The sequence below is a fragment of the Cydia splendana genome, chromosome 1 (assembly GCF_910591565.1).
Source record: "Cydia splendana chromosome 1, ilCydSple1.2, whole genome shotgun sequence".
NCBI lineage: Eukaryota > Metazoa > Arthropoda > Insecta > Lepidoptera > Tortricidae > Cydia > Cydia splendana.
Window position 1 is genome coordinate 30356350 of NC_085960.1, and position 12763 is coordinate 30369112.

A 12763-nucleotide genomic window follows, 5' to 3' on the forward strand; every position below is an offset into this window, starting at 1 on the left:
TTTAGCTCTGAATTTCTAAAAAATCCACTCGTGTGTGGGTGTACACGGCAGAACACCAAACCCGTATAAAATGTCGGTTAACTAATAAAACGCTGTGCAGGAGTGCCGGCTGCGGAGTGACGGAAGGTTATTTTTGGGCCTCCATTATCCAGAAATGGAGACGCGTTCCTGTTTATATTTCACAACTTATACGCGGTATTGGCTGGAATAACAAATTTCGCTGTTATCCCGATATTTAGGGGAAAATTGATTTTCATAGTGTATAGTAGGTTAGCCAGATTTTTATGTAAAAAAATATCCAAAGTATCTTCCAATTGTCAACGGATATGAGGATAAAAGTGTGTATAAAAAATATAAATTCTAAATGCGCATATGCTTTAATAGCTTTATTTTATAACATAAGTATATCTAATAAATATCGTACGACCCATTACACGCGAGATGCATTACTGCGAGTTATTCTTTATTGAATTGCAGTCATGTTCATAACTACATTAGGTGTTACAATTTGAGGATAGTAGGTACATGACACCCTGTAAGGGCACTCAATATATTATCTTAAGTCTAGGTATTAAGCACTGAGGTATTATGTAAACTAGAGTAGACATCTCGAACAAAATGTTAAAAACAAGTTACGATTTGTTTAAATGAGGCTCCAATTTTATGATTTGCAATCCGTTGCGGCACTTCGCTACATTCCTAGCATTCGCATGAAACGACGCACGAGACGTGTGGCACTTCCTCATTTTCTCGCTGCAGTCACTAATAGACTTAAACTGTGCTAATAATGCTACAAGTATACTTGAAGAAACTGAATGCAAGCTTATGGTTTCCAGACATCGCCGTTGAACGAAAGCTATGTAATATACCTCATTATATTTAGTCTGATAGCCATAGTCCGAATCACGATGGAACCATTTCAAAGTCAGGTTATAGATACTTCAAATTAAATAATAAGGTACTTTTAACATGTCTTCACAAAATTGCACAAAATTTACCATGAAATCAAACCTTACGTAGAGGGAGAGCCAGGGGTAAAGCGAGGTAGCGTTAGTTTCTACGGCACCTATGTAGGTACCTATACTTTTCTTTAACATAATTATGGAATTGATAATAACGATCTCGTCAAGAGAAAGGCCGAGGAAAGCCTTTGCTCGAAGTCGCCTGCTACGCCGTTTTGATTGCATGGTCATTGACAGATGATGGACGATAATAATTTCAGAAAATGGACTTACAAAGTATGGTTCCATTTATATACCTCTCCCGGTTCGAAATTCAGACGCATTTAGTGTGACTTTGTGTCCAAAAATACCTGTTGGGTCCCCTCTGACCGAAATTTTCTGCTTCCGTTCGTTGCCCAAAACGCGGAACGCCCATCTCTACCAAAGATACAACTCATACCACCTGTCTTTCGAACGTTTGGCAATGAAATGTCAAAACAATTTGAATTTGCGTAGACCAAACCTAATTTTGTTCAACGGAAATATATATAGGTACATAAGTACATGTATCTACTCTACGATCTAAGGACAGGCTCAGTATTCCTAGTTAGCACATATAAATTCCCAAGCGAATACATTTTTGCTCCAGTCAAACAAGTATGTTTGATCTCCGTTTACGCTTAGTTGTTTTAGATCTTGAGATCTAATGTACCAGACCATCTAAGTTGAAAGCTTCGCTTGTGATTGGAACAACAATCCAGTATATAACCTTTGAAGGGACACCGCTAAATATCGAACGACGACGGGCTGTCTGGGAGAGGAAGTGGAGACGGCGAATTCCGTTTTACCCCCACCCCCTCCCCCAGTCTACGCAGAAAGATGTGAATCGAGTACTCTACCTATAGTATATACTGTTTTACAAGATGTGTAGGTAGACGTTCATAAAATACCGCTTAGCGTCGGCCGAGGATAGCAATTTCTAAAGAAAGGAAGGAATGTTCTACTATGGTATTGGTACAACATTATGTAGGTAGGTACAGTGTTGCCAACTTGGCATAAATGATGCCAGATCTGGCATAATTTCACTCACTCTAGCACCAAAATTTTCCATTTAGCATCTGGCATATTTTTTAGCATAATTTAGCCTAAGCCAAGTTTGCACCAACTTGGCAGCAACAATATGCGCCAACGCCTTATGTGGTTCATATTTTCATATGAATTTTGACTGTTGTGGGCGGATGGATGTCGACGGACTATATATGAACATTTTTTTTTGAAATGGCAAATAAATTCAGTTAAATTGACCTCTGATTTTTTCGTGGATTGACATATTTGAGTTCCGTTTTGCAGATTTGATTAGACAATTTAATCAGGTTGGGCGAAAATTGTCCCATCTGGACTGGCCTTCACTGATCTTGTAGGTATTACCTACAAGATCAGTGAAACTGTATACCTACATAAATTTACAGAGGGCCTACCACGAACGTGGATAATGAAAATTTCGAGAGACTACCTCTTTTACTCCAATTAAGGCGTAATTAGATTGACAGAGATAGTTGCTGGAAATTTTCTATTTTCGATGTTCGCGGTTATATGCCTGAAACGGAGAAGCTTTGCTCGCATTTTGAGCTCACTTGGTCAATAAGGCTGGCCACAGACGCACGGAATTTTGTCAGGTGCAAACGAGACATGTATAGTTATGTGTATAGCGAGCGACGTCCCGTTCACACCTGACCGTCCGGAAACCGAATGAAAATTCCGTGCGTCTGCGGCCAGCCTATATTGTCAAACAACAGCAGACTCGTAACCGTCGTAACTATAGTCTGTCAAGCCATTTCAGTTAGTAAACAAAAACGACAAATTTAAAAAAAGTAGGCGAGAAGGATTATCATCCCATAGAAAATTTGAATTTCAGGCTTTTTTCTACTGACAAAGTACGGTGTTGTTTAGTGAATACTTTTAGACGCCATATTATTTTAAGTGTCTATTTTCAAGCGACATTTTAGCATTTTTTTTAGCATATTTCAAAAAAAATTGGCATAATTTTGGCATAATCTAGACATTAGTCTAGCATTTTTTCAAAATCCGAGTTGGCAACACTGGGTAGGTAAGTATAGCAATGTCAAAGTTAAAGTTATATAACGTGTGCGTGTATATAACGTTTAGTGAGAACGCCAGGATACTTTGAAGTAGTTTTTTTTTTTTTTTTTTTTCAACGTAAATCTGCAAACGGCTGTTCTAGCCATAATCAGATGGTTTGTTTCTTTTTTTCTTTTTTTTTTTAAGTTGTTATTTAGGGTGGTGTTCCACTGAGCACCATCACCAGTTTACGTGGGGGCTTATTGTCTCTGGTCTAGCCCTAGGATGTGCCATCTTTTTAGCCTCGGTGTGTAGTCTTGTTCGTTTAACAGGTTTCTGGCTAATTCGTTGCAGTGGTTTTGAAGTCTTTCTTTGTACTTTTTGCAGTATTCGTTTACCTCTTGTTTTATAGTTGGTATTTCTGTGTATTCATGTATTTCACTATTTCTGACCAATAATGGTGCACACGTGATCATTCTTAGGGTTTTGTTCTGGAATCTTTGAAGTATTTCTAAGTTTGAGTTGCTGGCTGATCCCCATAGCTGTATTCCATAAGTCCATATCGGTTTTATTATACATTTGTATATGAGTAGTTTGTTGTTAAGTGTTAGAGTTGATTGTCTTCCAATTAGCCAGTATAAGTTCCTGCATTTGATATCTGCTTCTTTTCTTTTCGTCTTGATGTGGTTGGCCCAGGTAAGTCTTCTGTCGAGGTGGAGTCCTAGATATTTGGCGCAGCTTTGGCTAGGAAGGGGTTCGCCTCGCATAGTCACTGGTGGGCAGTCTCCCTTGCGTAGTGTGAAGGTTATTTGGACAGATTTTGTTACACTGGGTTTGAGCCTCCAGATCTCGAGCCAGTGTTCAATATTTTTCAAATGTGTTTGTAGTTTTTGTGATGCGATTTCAGGTTTTTTGTCACTTGCAAGACAAGCTGTGTCATCTGCATATGTTGCTGTGATCACTTCATCGGAGACCGGCAGGTCAGCAGTGTAGATTGAATATAATACTGGGCCGAGGACAGATCCTTGTGGGACTGATGCTTTAATGTCATATAGGTTTGATGTCTCTTCGCCAAATTTGACTTGGAATTTTCTTTCTAGTAGGTATGACTTAAGGACCATGTAGTATGAGTTGGGCAGCCTTGTTTTTAACTTGTATAACAGTCCTTCATGCCATACTTTATCGAAGGCTTGCTGGATATTAAGGAAGACGGCAGCACAATATTCCTTGCATTCCAGTGTGTTTCTTATCTTTGTTACAACTCTGTGAACCTGTTCGACTGTAGAGTGTTGTTCCCTGAAGCCAAATTGATGATTAGGGATGATATTTTCCACTTCTAGTATGGGTTTTAATCTTCTTAGGAAGATTTTTTCAAATACCTTGGATATCGTTGGGAGGAGACTTATTGGTCTGTATGAAGTAGGCTCTGTAGGCGGTTTCCCAGGCTTTGGCAGCATACAAATTTGAGATACTTTCCACAGTTTAGGGTAATAGTGCAGTCTAAGGATAGCATTGAAGAGCATGCATAAAACTACAACTGGTTTTCTTGGTATGCGTTTCAGTATTTCTGCAGTGATGAGGTCAAAGCCAGGCTCCAATTTCACCACGGTGACAGGTGCGACAATTGTAAAACATCACTGTTGCTGACGTCACAGGCATCCATGGGCTACGGTTACCGCTTACCATCGGGCGGGCCGTATTCCTGTTTGCCACCATCATTGTTTTATTAAAAAAACATTATTATATCGGAAAAAAACAGATATTTCTCTTGCTAAGTTTATGACAATTGTCACAAGAAACACTACAATTGTCACGAAATTCCGACATATAACTCATTACCTGTCAAGAATTACCTACAATTCTTCGAAATCTTGACAATTGTCAGAAACTTCGTAAAAGAAATATCTGTTTATTTTCGATATAATAAAGTTTTTTTAAATAATACAATGATGGGGGCAAACAGGAATACGGCCCGCCCGATGGTAAGTGGTAACCGTAGCCCATGGATGCCTGTGACGTCAGCAACAGTGATTTTACAATTGTCGCACCTGTCACCGTGGTGAAATTGGGGCCAGGTGCCTTTTTATTGCCCAAATGTCTGATGGTGTTATATACTTCATTTGGTGTCACTAGTTTTAGTGGTAATGACAGCTGTTGATCACTTGTTATGCATTCTTCCACTAATTTATCAGTGTCTGGGGACATAGAAGTGTTAGGTGTGAAAATATGACTTAAGTGCAAAGCAAAGGTTTCTGCTTTTTCTGCTTCTTTTCTGGCCCACGTTCCCGACTGTGTTTTTATAGGAGGGATTGGTTTTTGTGGTCTTTTAAACTGTTTTGTTATTTTCCATAGTGAATAGTCATTGCTTTTAGTCGCTGTTAGAGATGAAAGCTTCTGTTGCAGTGTGTAGTTTTCGTTTTCCTTGATCAATGCTCTTAGTTCTCTGGCTGACCTATTGAGTGCTTTTTTATCTTCTTCATGCCTACTTTGGTGCTAGTATTTTATAGCGAGGAAAAGGTAAACATCCGCATAGCTGTCATAGCAGCCGTCGAATTAAAGTTTCATATTCGCTATGCAAGCAACAACCTCCTGAACTCACTTTACATAGGTACCGAAGTATGTTGGTATTATGTATTTTGATAAATTGTCATATTATAAGTATAAATATGTCTTTACCATTGGAAAAAATATTTCAAAGCAAACATTGCTAAAATCCATCACCATAAAAAAAGTACAACCAGGGGCCTATACCACGAAACTTACAATTACAATTTTACAAGTGACAAGTTACAAATATGTATTTAGTACAACTGGGCATATCACAAAATTTACAAATGACAAAATTGTAATGGAAAATTTATACAAATATGTAAATTGTCGCGACAAATCTACAATTACGCGTTTCACAAAATATTACAATTTACAAGAAATTTTCCGGAAAATTTGACAACTTTGTAATTAACAATTGTACGTAAAAGATTTGTGTTACAACTAATTGTAGAAGAAGGTATACATATTTGTGGAAATGTAAATACAAGTTGACTATTCTCTCGGCGTGAGTCAAGAGCTGCAAGAGCATTATACAATTACGAGGGCTGCTACTTATGTATCCGGAATGGGCCACTTACTGGAACTATATTAAAAATATATATATAACATATAAACATGGAACTCTTTGGAAGCAAAATACAGTTTGTTTCACATGTCTATCAATTGGTTTTACATTATAGCATTATTTTTAAAAATTCTTTGTTTCATCTTCAACGGATTTACTTGTGACAATTTTCGTGCAGATGTTTTTTTTACGATGTTCGGAGTGGATAAACTCAAAAATAGTGCATGGATCGACTTTTTTCGACTTTTGGGTAGTTAGTTCCATCGAAGGTCAATGTTTTAGTGAGTTAAATTGTGGTCGTAGTATATTACGGTATTTACGGTAGGACGACGCTCAAAATCGGCTGTTATCCCAAAAAATATAGATGCTGTGAACGAACTCATAATGCAAGATGGTCATAGTATATATCGCAAGATAGAGGCATCTCATGGCAACAGTATGACGAGCATTTGTAAGATATTACATGAACATTTGGCTTAAAAAAAAAAGAAAAACTCGCGAAAGAGCCGTTCTTGCGTACAAAATGCACGTCTCACCGTCTACCAAGATCAGAATGGAAAAAGTGCTATGAAAAGTCGTTTCAACATTTATGCAAAAGTGCATCATTCATCTTGGTGGACAAATACAAAGGCAATATAACCATTTATAACTATAGATAGATATTTGTTATTTTTTGTGTTTCCGGATACATAAGTAGCAGCCCTCGTATTGTAGATCCATTCTACCGCAGTACTTTTGGTTTCGTTCAAATTTTCAGTCCCAGTGATAGTAGTAGCGTAGAAGAATTAGTTGTTAGGCGTCATAGGACGTACAGCGATCGCATTAAACTGTAATTTTGTCTTGCATAAACATTTTCAACCAATTTTAATGACAACGTTAAAAGATATGCTATTTATGCTCGTAAGGTATTTTTAACAATAAAAATGAAATACTCTCAGCATAAACTAAGTGAGGAACATTTGTCACAATTATGTATGTTATCTTGACATACCCTCTATGTTTTGTGTTACGGGTCCTCAAATGCAAAATATTTGTAAACTGTAGAATTGTACATGTGACATATGTAAAATTATTGTGGTACGTATTTTTGTTTACAATTTAACAATATTGTCGAATTGTACACTTGTAAAGTTTCGTGGTATAGGCCCCAGAATTACAATTAAGTAGAACATTCAAGAGCAATACACATGGTAAATTTCATACAAAGTGGCCCGTTTTTATTGCTCTTGATGGAGTGGACTATGTATACCTATTCGTAGGAGTACAAACACCACAGTCATAAAACTCTCAGTAAAGTAAACAGCAGCTGATTCAAATCAATGTTATAGTACCGGAGGCGGGCGTCTACCTGCCGCCGCCACCGCACAAAAACCGCTTTCGGGACATTTTGCACCTGCTCTCGAAAGGCCTTATAAAAAACGACGCCATGTGTTCAGGGATGTAATTTTGGTGACTTATTGAGCACAGGCAAGTTGGAATCAGTGTAACTGGGACCTCGAGATTCGTAACAAATATATGCGCAGTCCAGCGCACTTATACTGGCTCTACCAAGTATTACCTACATATATTAGCCTTTATGCGTTTATAAAGAGAATGCACGGCCAAAATTGCACGTACGACGCGTTGAATAAAAGGAAAAATGAATTTGGAGTTTTTGGATTTTTCGAAATAATGATGCGAATGGATGATAATGTGTAGACTGTAGAGTCAGACCAAGAATAGTCTGCAGCGGATTTGATAGCCCACGCAGTGAAAGTGTTATTTTAAACGTCAAACTTCAATGAAATTATGACGTATAAATGACACTTGCACTGCGTGAGCAATCAAATCCGCTGCAGACTTTTTTTGGTCCGACTCTACCGATGTAGTGCATATTGCTGTAATTCGTATTTTCTCGGAAACATTCGTATTTGTCATGCTACTTCAGTCAACCTCGGTACTTATTTTTTCCACCAGTAAGACATAGCAAAACACGTTCGTACGTTTCCGTGAAAATACGAAGGAAATTAATTATGCACTACATCTTTAGGTACTACCTCCATACTTTTTCTCATCGGATGAAATGTCATTCCTTCCATTCATTTCTTTCTTCCTAGTATCCGAGGCCTATATCAACCTACGGTTACAGGTATGTACATACGTATGTAAGTCTCACCGTTCCATATGAACGAATTGTTATACATTTCGTTACCCCTGAGACGCGCTTTTGGGCTCAGTCGGTAAATGGGGGAAGGTCGGTGGGCCAGAAGGGCGAGGGTGGGTCCCTTCCGAATTATAACGACCTTCGATCTCGCGTAGGCATGTGTTTTATAATGAAAATATTGAGTCACGCGGGCCAAACAAAATGAGAAATTTTCAAAGGTTTAAACTACGTCGTACTTTTCTGTCGCATGAAAAAGGACTATAAAGTGACTAGTTTGGAAGTTAAGAAAATGTAACTGGTTATAAACGCGAGATAACTATTCAAGATTTATGCATAGGTGGGTAGGTAGGACCTACAGGTTTTCTAAACTTAGATGCAGAAACTTGAATATCCTCCGAGTTCTCAGAAAGCTTCAACTCGCAAAGTGGGATAGCGTCGGACCAAGCTAACTCGGCGTGGCATTTTCAATGACTGAGTGTGGGAATGTCATCATTAATGTAAAATTTCTATGAAAACATGACGTTTATAATGACACTTCCTCAGTTTGCTCTGTTCAAGTCGGTGCAACGTTACCTTAGATCGACTCTAATAAATCATAATAAGTAACGCTAAGTAATAGAGTCTGGCTACTGAAATTTTACACAAATGTTTGGCGGGAAATTCAAAAAATCTTGGGCTGGTCAACTTTGTGTAGTAGGATAGTAGGAATTATAGTTTTGATACTAGAAAATATTTTTCTGTGCACACGTAGGTACCTAAGGATATAAGTTAAATATACGTGACGTCCAGTCCATAGATATATACGTTAATGGTCAACAATTTTTGGCTAGCCAGACTCTATTGACAAACTAGACAAGCAAGCAAGTAATTGATTATTTTTTGTTTTATTTTTGTACACTGTAAATACCTACCTGCCTAAGTTGACGAATGTCAAAATTAGACAGGCAACAGGCAATGTAGCGTGACCAAATTGTATTCACGCCGTGAATTTCACGGCGCTATGGTATAAAAATAAAAACCTATTATTATCAATTTGAAAAAGTAATCATTTTTTTGACAGACTTAAATTCGCATTTCATATTTTGGATGTAGGTAGCTATGATATGATACCTATAGTCATCCTATAGTGTTTTTCAAATAGGTAGTTTGGGCACGGTGACAGCCTGACAGCTGTTATCTCCATACAATGTAGCCTTTCACCGTACTCAATCTATTTGAAAAATACTATAATTAGGTAGGGACTTCTACCCAGATACCTTAAAAAAAATTACCCTGGATTTTTTATGATATTTCGATATGGGAGTATCAATTAGCCACTACAAAAAAATAAAGCGGTGTTATAACACGGTCGGGCTGAAATGAAATTACAAGCAAATATCAGCGTCATAAATTAAGTATTGGATCCGTGATGTTCGAAGACAAAAAGTCGTATGCTTATTTTAGGGACTATGAACTCTTAAGTACTAGGAATAAAGTAGAATTTACTAATGCTGTAACGTGTGTCGATCGCCGGCCGGCTACCTCATGATGTGTGTTTGACTGGACTCGAGGCCACGGACTGTCCGGCGGATATCTGTCGGCGCTGACTGGAATCGTCAGGCGGCCACACACTATCGGTTCGTGTAAGTCGTCAGGCCGAAAACTGACAGAGAACTGTTTAGTGTGTGGCCTTTTGCGGTCAACTGACAGGCTGATATCGTCCGGCGGACTGGTAATCAGTGGGCCCCTTTAGGCGGTAGGTAAGTACCTAACACCTCATTCAATCAAAGTAACAAAACCATTCTGAGACACTTTTTGTCAGCCAGTACAGTAGAATTGATATTGCTGCTGATTTACCATCCTGAATCAGTCTGTAATAGCCAAAGTATATCTTGTAGGTATCTGTTCTGTATGTAGAGTTGTAGACACTATAGCCAATAAAGCGAAAGTTCAGCAAGAGCACCGGCCGGTTCGGGTTGTTTATTTATATAGCGCATGACAGTCCAGTACCTATCTAAATTACCGACACAAACAGTAAGGCGTGGCGGATTAAATAGTGTTCCATTTTGTTCGCATTCGATGTTCATTGGGTATTCTTTCTTTATCGTCCCTAATAATGCAACTACCTATCAAATCGAACGTAACGGTACCTATTTGTGATTTGATAACCACAGGGGTGGTAGGTAGGTACTCGTTTTTTAAAATTACAAAGTTACAATATTGAAAACGGCGAGCTTGTGTCGCGTGAACTTAACAGCATGTGCCGTCAAGGATTTCTTGAATGCATGAATCACCTTGATACGAGTACAGTCATCCTACCGCTTATAAAAAAATACATTCGCAATAAAAAGACCGAATTAATATTCAGATTTCTAAGTTATGTTAAGGTGCTAAGAGATTTAGGAATCGATAAAAAGCGAAATTTGACCGACATGCCCAAATGTTCCACCCACGGTATTTTCTTGATTACGGCTGTGTCCAAATCGATGAATTGATACCTATTTGGCAGTCAATTTAGACAATTTAAGCCCAGTTTGCCTTGGCTCTGTCAAAATTGAAGTCCTGCGTAGATTCCAGAGCTCATGATATCGAATCGGCTAAGTATTGTGGAAGAATAAAAGGATATACCTTCACTTTGTTTCAGTAAGTTTACAAAATAGCTCTCACTGTGTGTGCAAAGGAATTAATATCTATTAAATTGATACGGCGAATCTGGCACTACGGACAAGACAACATCGTTATCGATCGTGCTTGCGCATATTCGCCCGGCCGGCTTCATTCGTGAAAAGAAAAGGATTTTATAACATAAAAACACTGCAAGAAATCCCTCGGGAGCTATCCGTGGTCGTACCTGTGTGGAAGGAGTGGTGTAATACCGGAGCTCACACAACACTTAAAAGCACAACACTCGCGAAAGGACGGCGGTAACAACCGACCCGCCCGAGATACCGACGCGGAGTGAGTTGAGTAGGTATTCAAGGAACATTCATCGGCCAATGACACGAGTGGAGGGAGAAGGATGAGCGTGCCGCTCGCTTGCACACTACAGATACGAAGGGGTGATCTTTGCCGAAAAGTGGCGAAGCGCTGCGGTTTTGGCCGACGGCAGGACCCCCTTTTGCGCGCGCAGGATTCAAGCAGGATGCGTGCACAGATGGACAATAATGTATGCCAAAAAAAAGGACTCCCTACTCCTTTTGTTTTTTGTGGGCTCGATAGATGTCGTTGGTCATGTTGGTGAGGTAACGAACGGTGGCCACAAAGCACGATGATCGTTGATTACGTCATAAATCCTACGATATCCTGTCCTATCCTCCCATCCTACCTACGCTAGGTAGGATGATTTTCCAACCTAGCCATATTTTGGGATTTTTGGGAGGTTAATATTAGGTCATAGTTACTGAGTAACTTTTGCTTTTGGACACACCCCGAAATAAAATTGTCTGTTTTGACTTCAGAATACATTTTGGCTGATTAGGATGACGATTTTTCAATATGTTTGTTCACACAAACATTCGCATTTCCGCAGTTTGTTTTATTGGATAGGAGGCATATAACATACGAATCGCTTCATGGTAAGCAATTATCGTCTCCTATAAAACATACCTATTTACATAAAACATTAGACATACTTTACAATTATCAATTTATCACAATTAAATGAATTATCGATTTTGTAATTTATTTTGTGACTTAGAGCAAAGGTAATAAATTAAAATACTACAATAATGTTAATAGTTTATTAAAAATAAAATTGCAGAGTAACATAACAGCACACTAAAATACATATGGCAGTAATTTATTATGATATACTATATTTTTTATCAACCGATACCTAAATATCCTTAAAATTTAATTATAACCTTATTTTTCTAATAATTGTTCATATTGACTTCATACACAAAATAACAATTTCAAAAAGAAAATAATGATTTAGAAGATTATTTGAAGTCTCGTTATTGGTTTATTTTTTAACTATTTACTGCATTTTTATATAAAAAAAATACGTTTAAAATACATTTTATATATTATAGTTCGTCTTCTCACACTCCATCAAATAAAATACCGAGTACAATCATCGCAAACAACGACGTTCTATTTGGACAATATAAATAACATCGTTAATTAATATAGTTTTATATTTATCTTTTAATTATGGCACATAAATAAATTCTCATAAAGATTTACGCGGACATACTAGTACAAAAATAACATTCAAACATAATTTAAGTGAATATAAATACTTTAACTATCTATTATGCACTTTGCCTAGTCTAAAACAGGTGTTTATAACTTCCATAACGTTCCATATTTCAATCTCAATAGGTTTTCTTATAATCAACTCTTACTCAATTCAAAAGGATCAAACATAGCTACCAAGATCGCAATTTGATCGAGTGCAAGCAAATAGTCTCTAAATTGGCGGTCACTGTTGTCATCGAGAATAAAAACAGATTTATAACGAAAGACGACAGACGCGCGATCATATCAGGCCCGCTGGGATGG

At 37.9% G+C, this 12763-nt stretch overlaps 1 protein-coding gene and 1 long non-coding RNA gene across 51 annotated transcripts in view; one reads left to right on the forward strand and one right to left on the reverse strand.

Moving 5' to 3' along the window:
- Window positions 1–11394, reverse strand: part of LOC134792746 (cell adhesion molecule Dscam2) — a 97688-nt gene extending 86294 nt beyond the window's left edge. For all 50 annotated transcript variants that reach the window (XM_063764113.1, XM_063764292.1, XM_063764121.1 and 47 more), the window contains exon 1: window positions 11109–11394. The gene's annotated coding sequence lies outside the window, so the exon portion shown is untranslated. The remainder of the gene's footprint in view (window positions 1–11108) is intronic.
- LOC134793094 (uncharacterized) overlaps window positions 1–12763 on the forward strand; it is a 454735-nt gene that overhangs the window by 304407 nt on the left and 137565 nt on the right. The window lies entirely within an intron of this gene.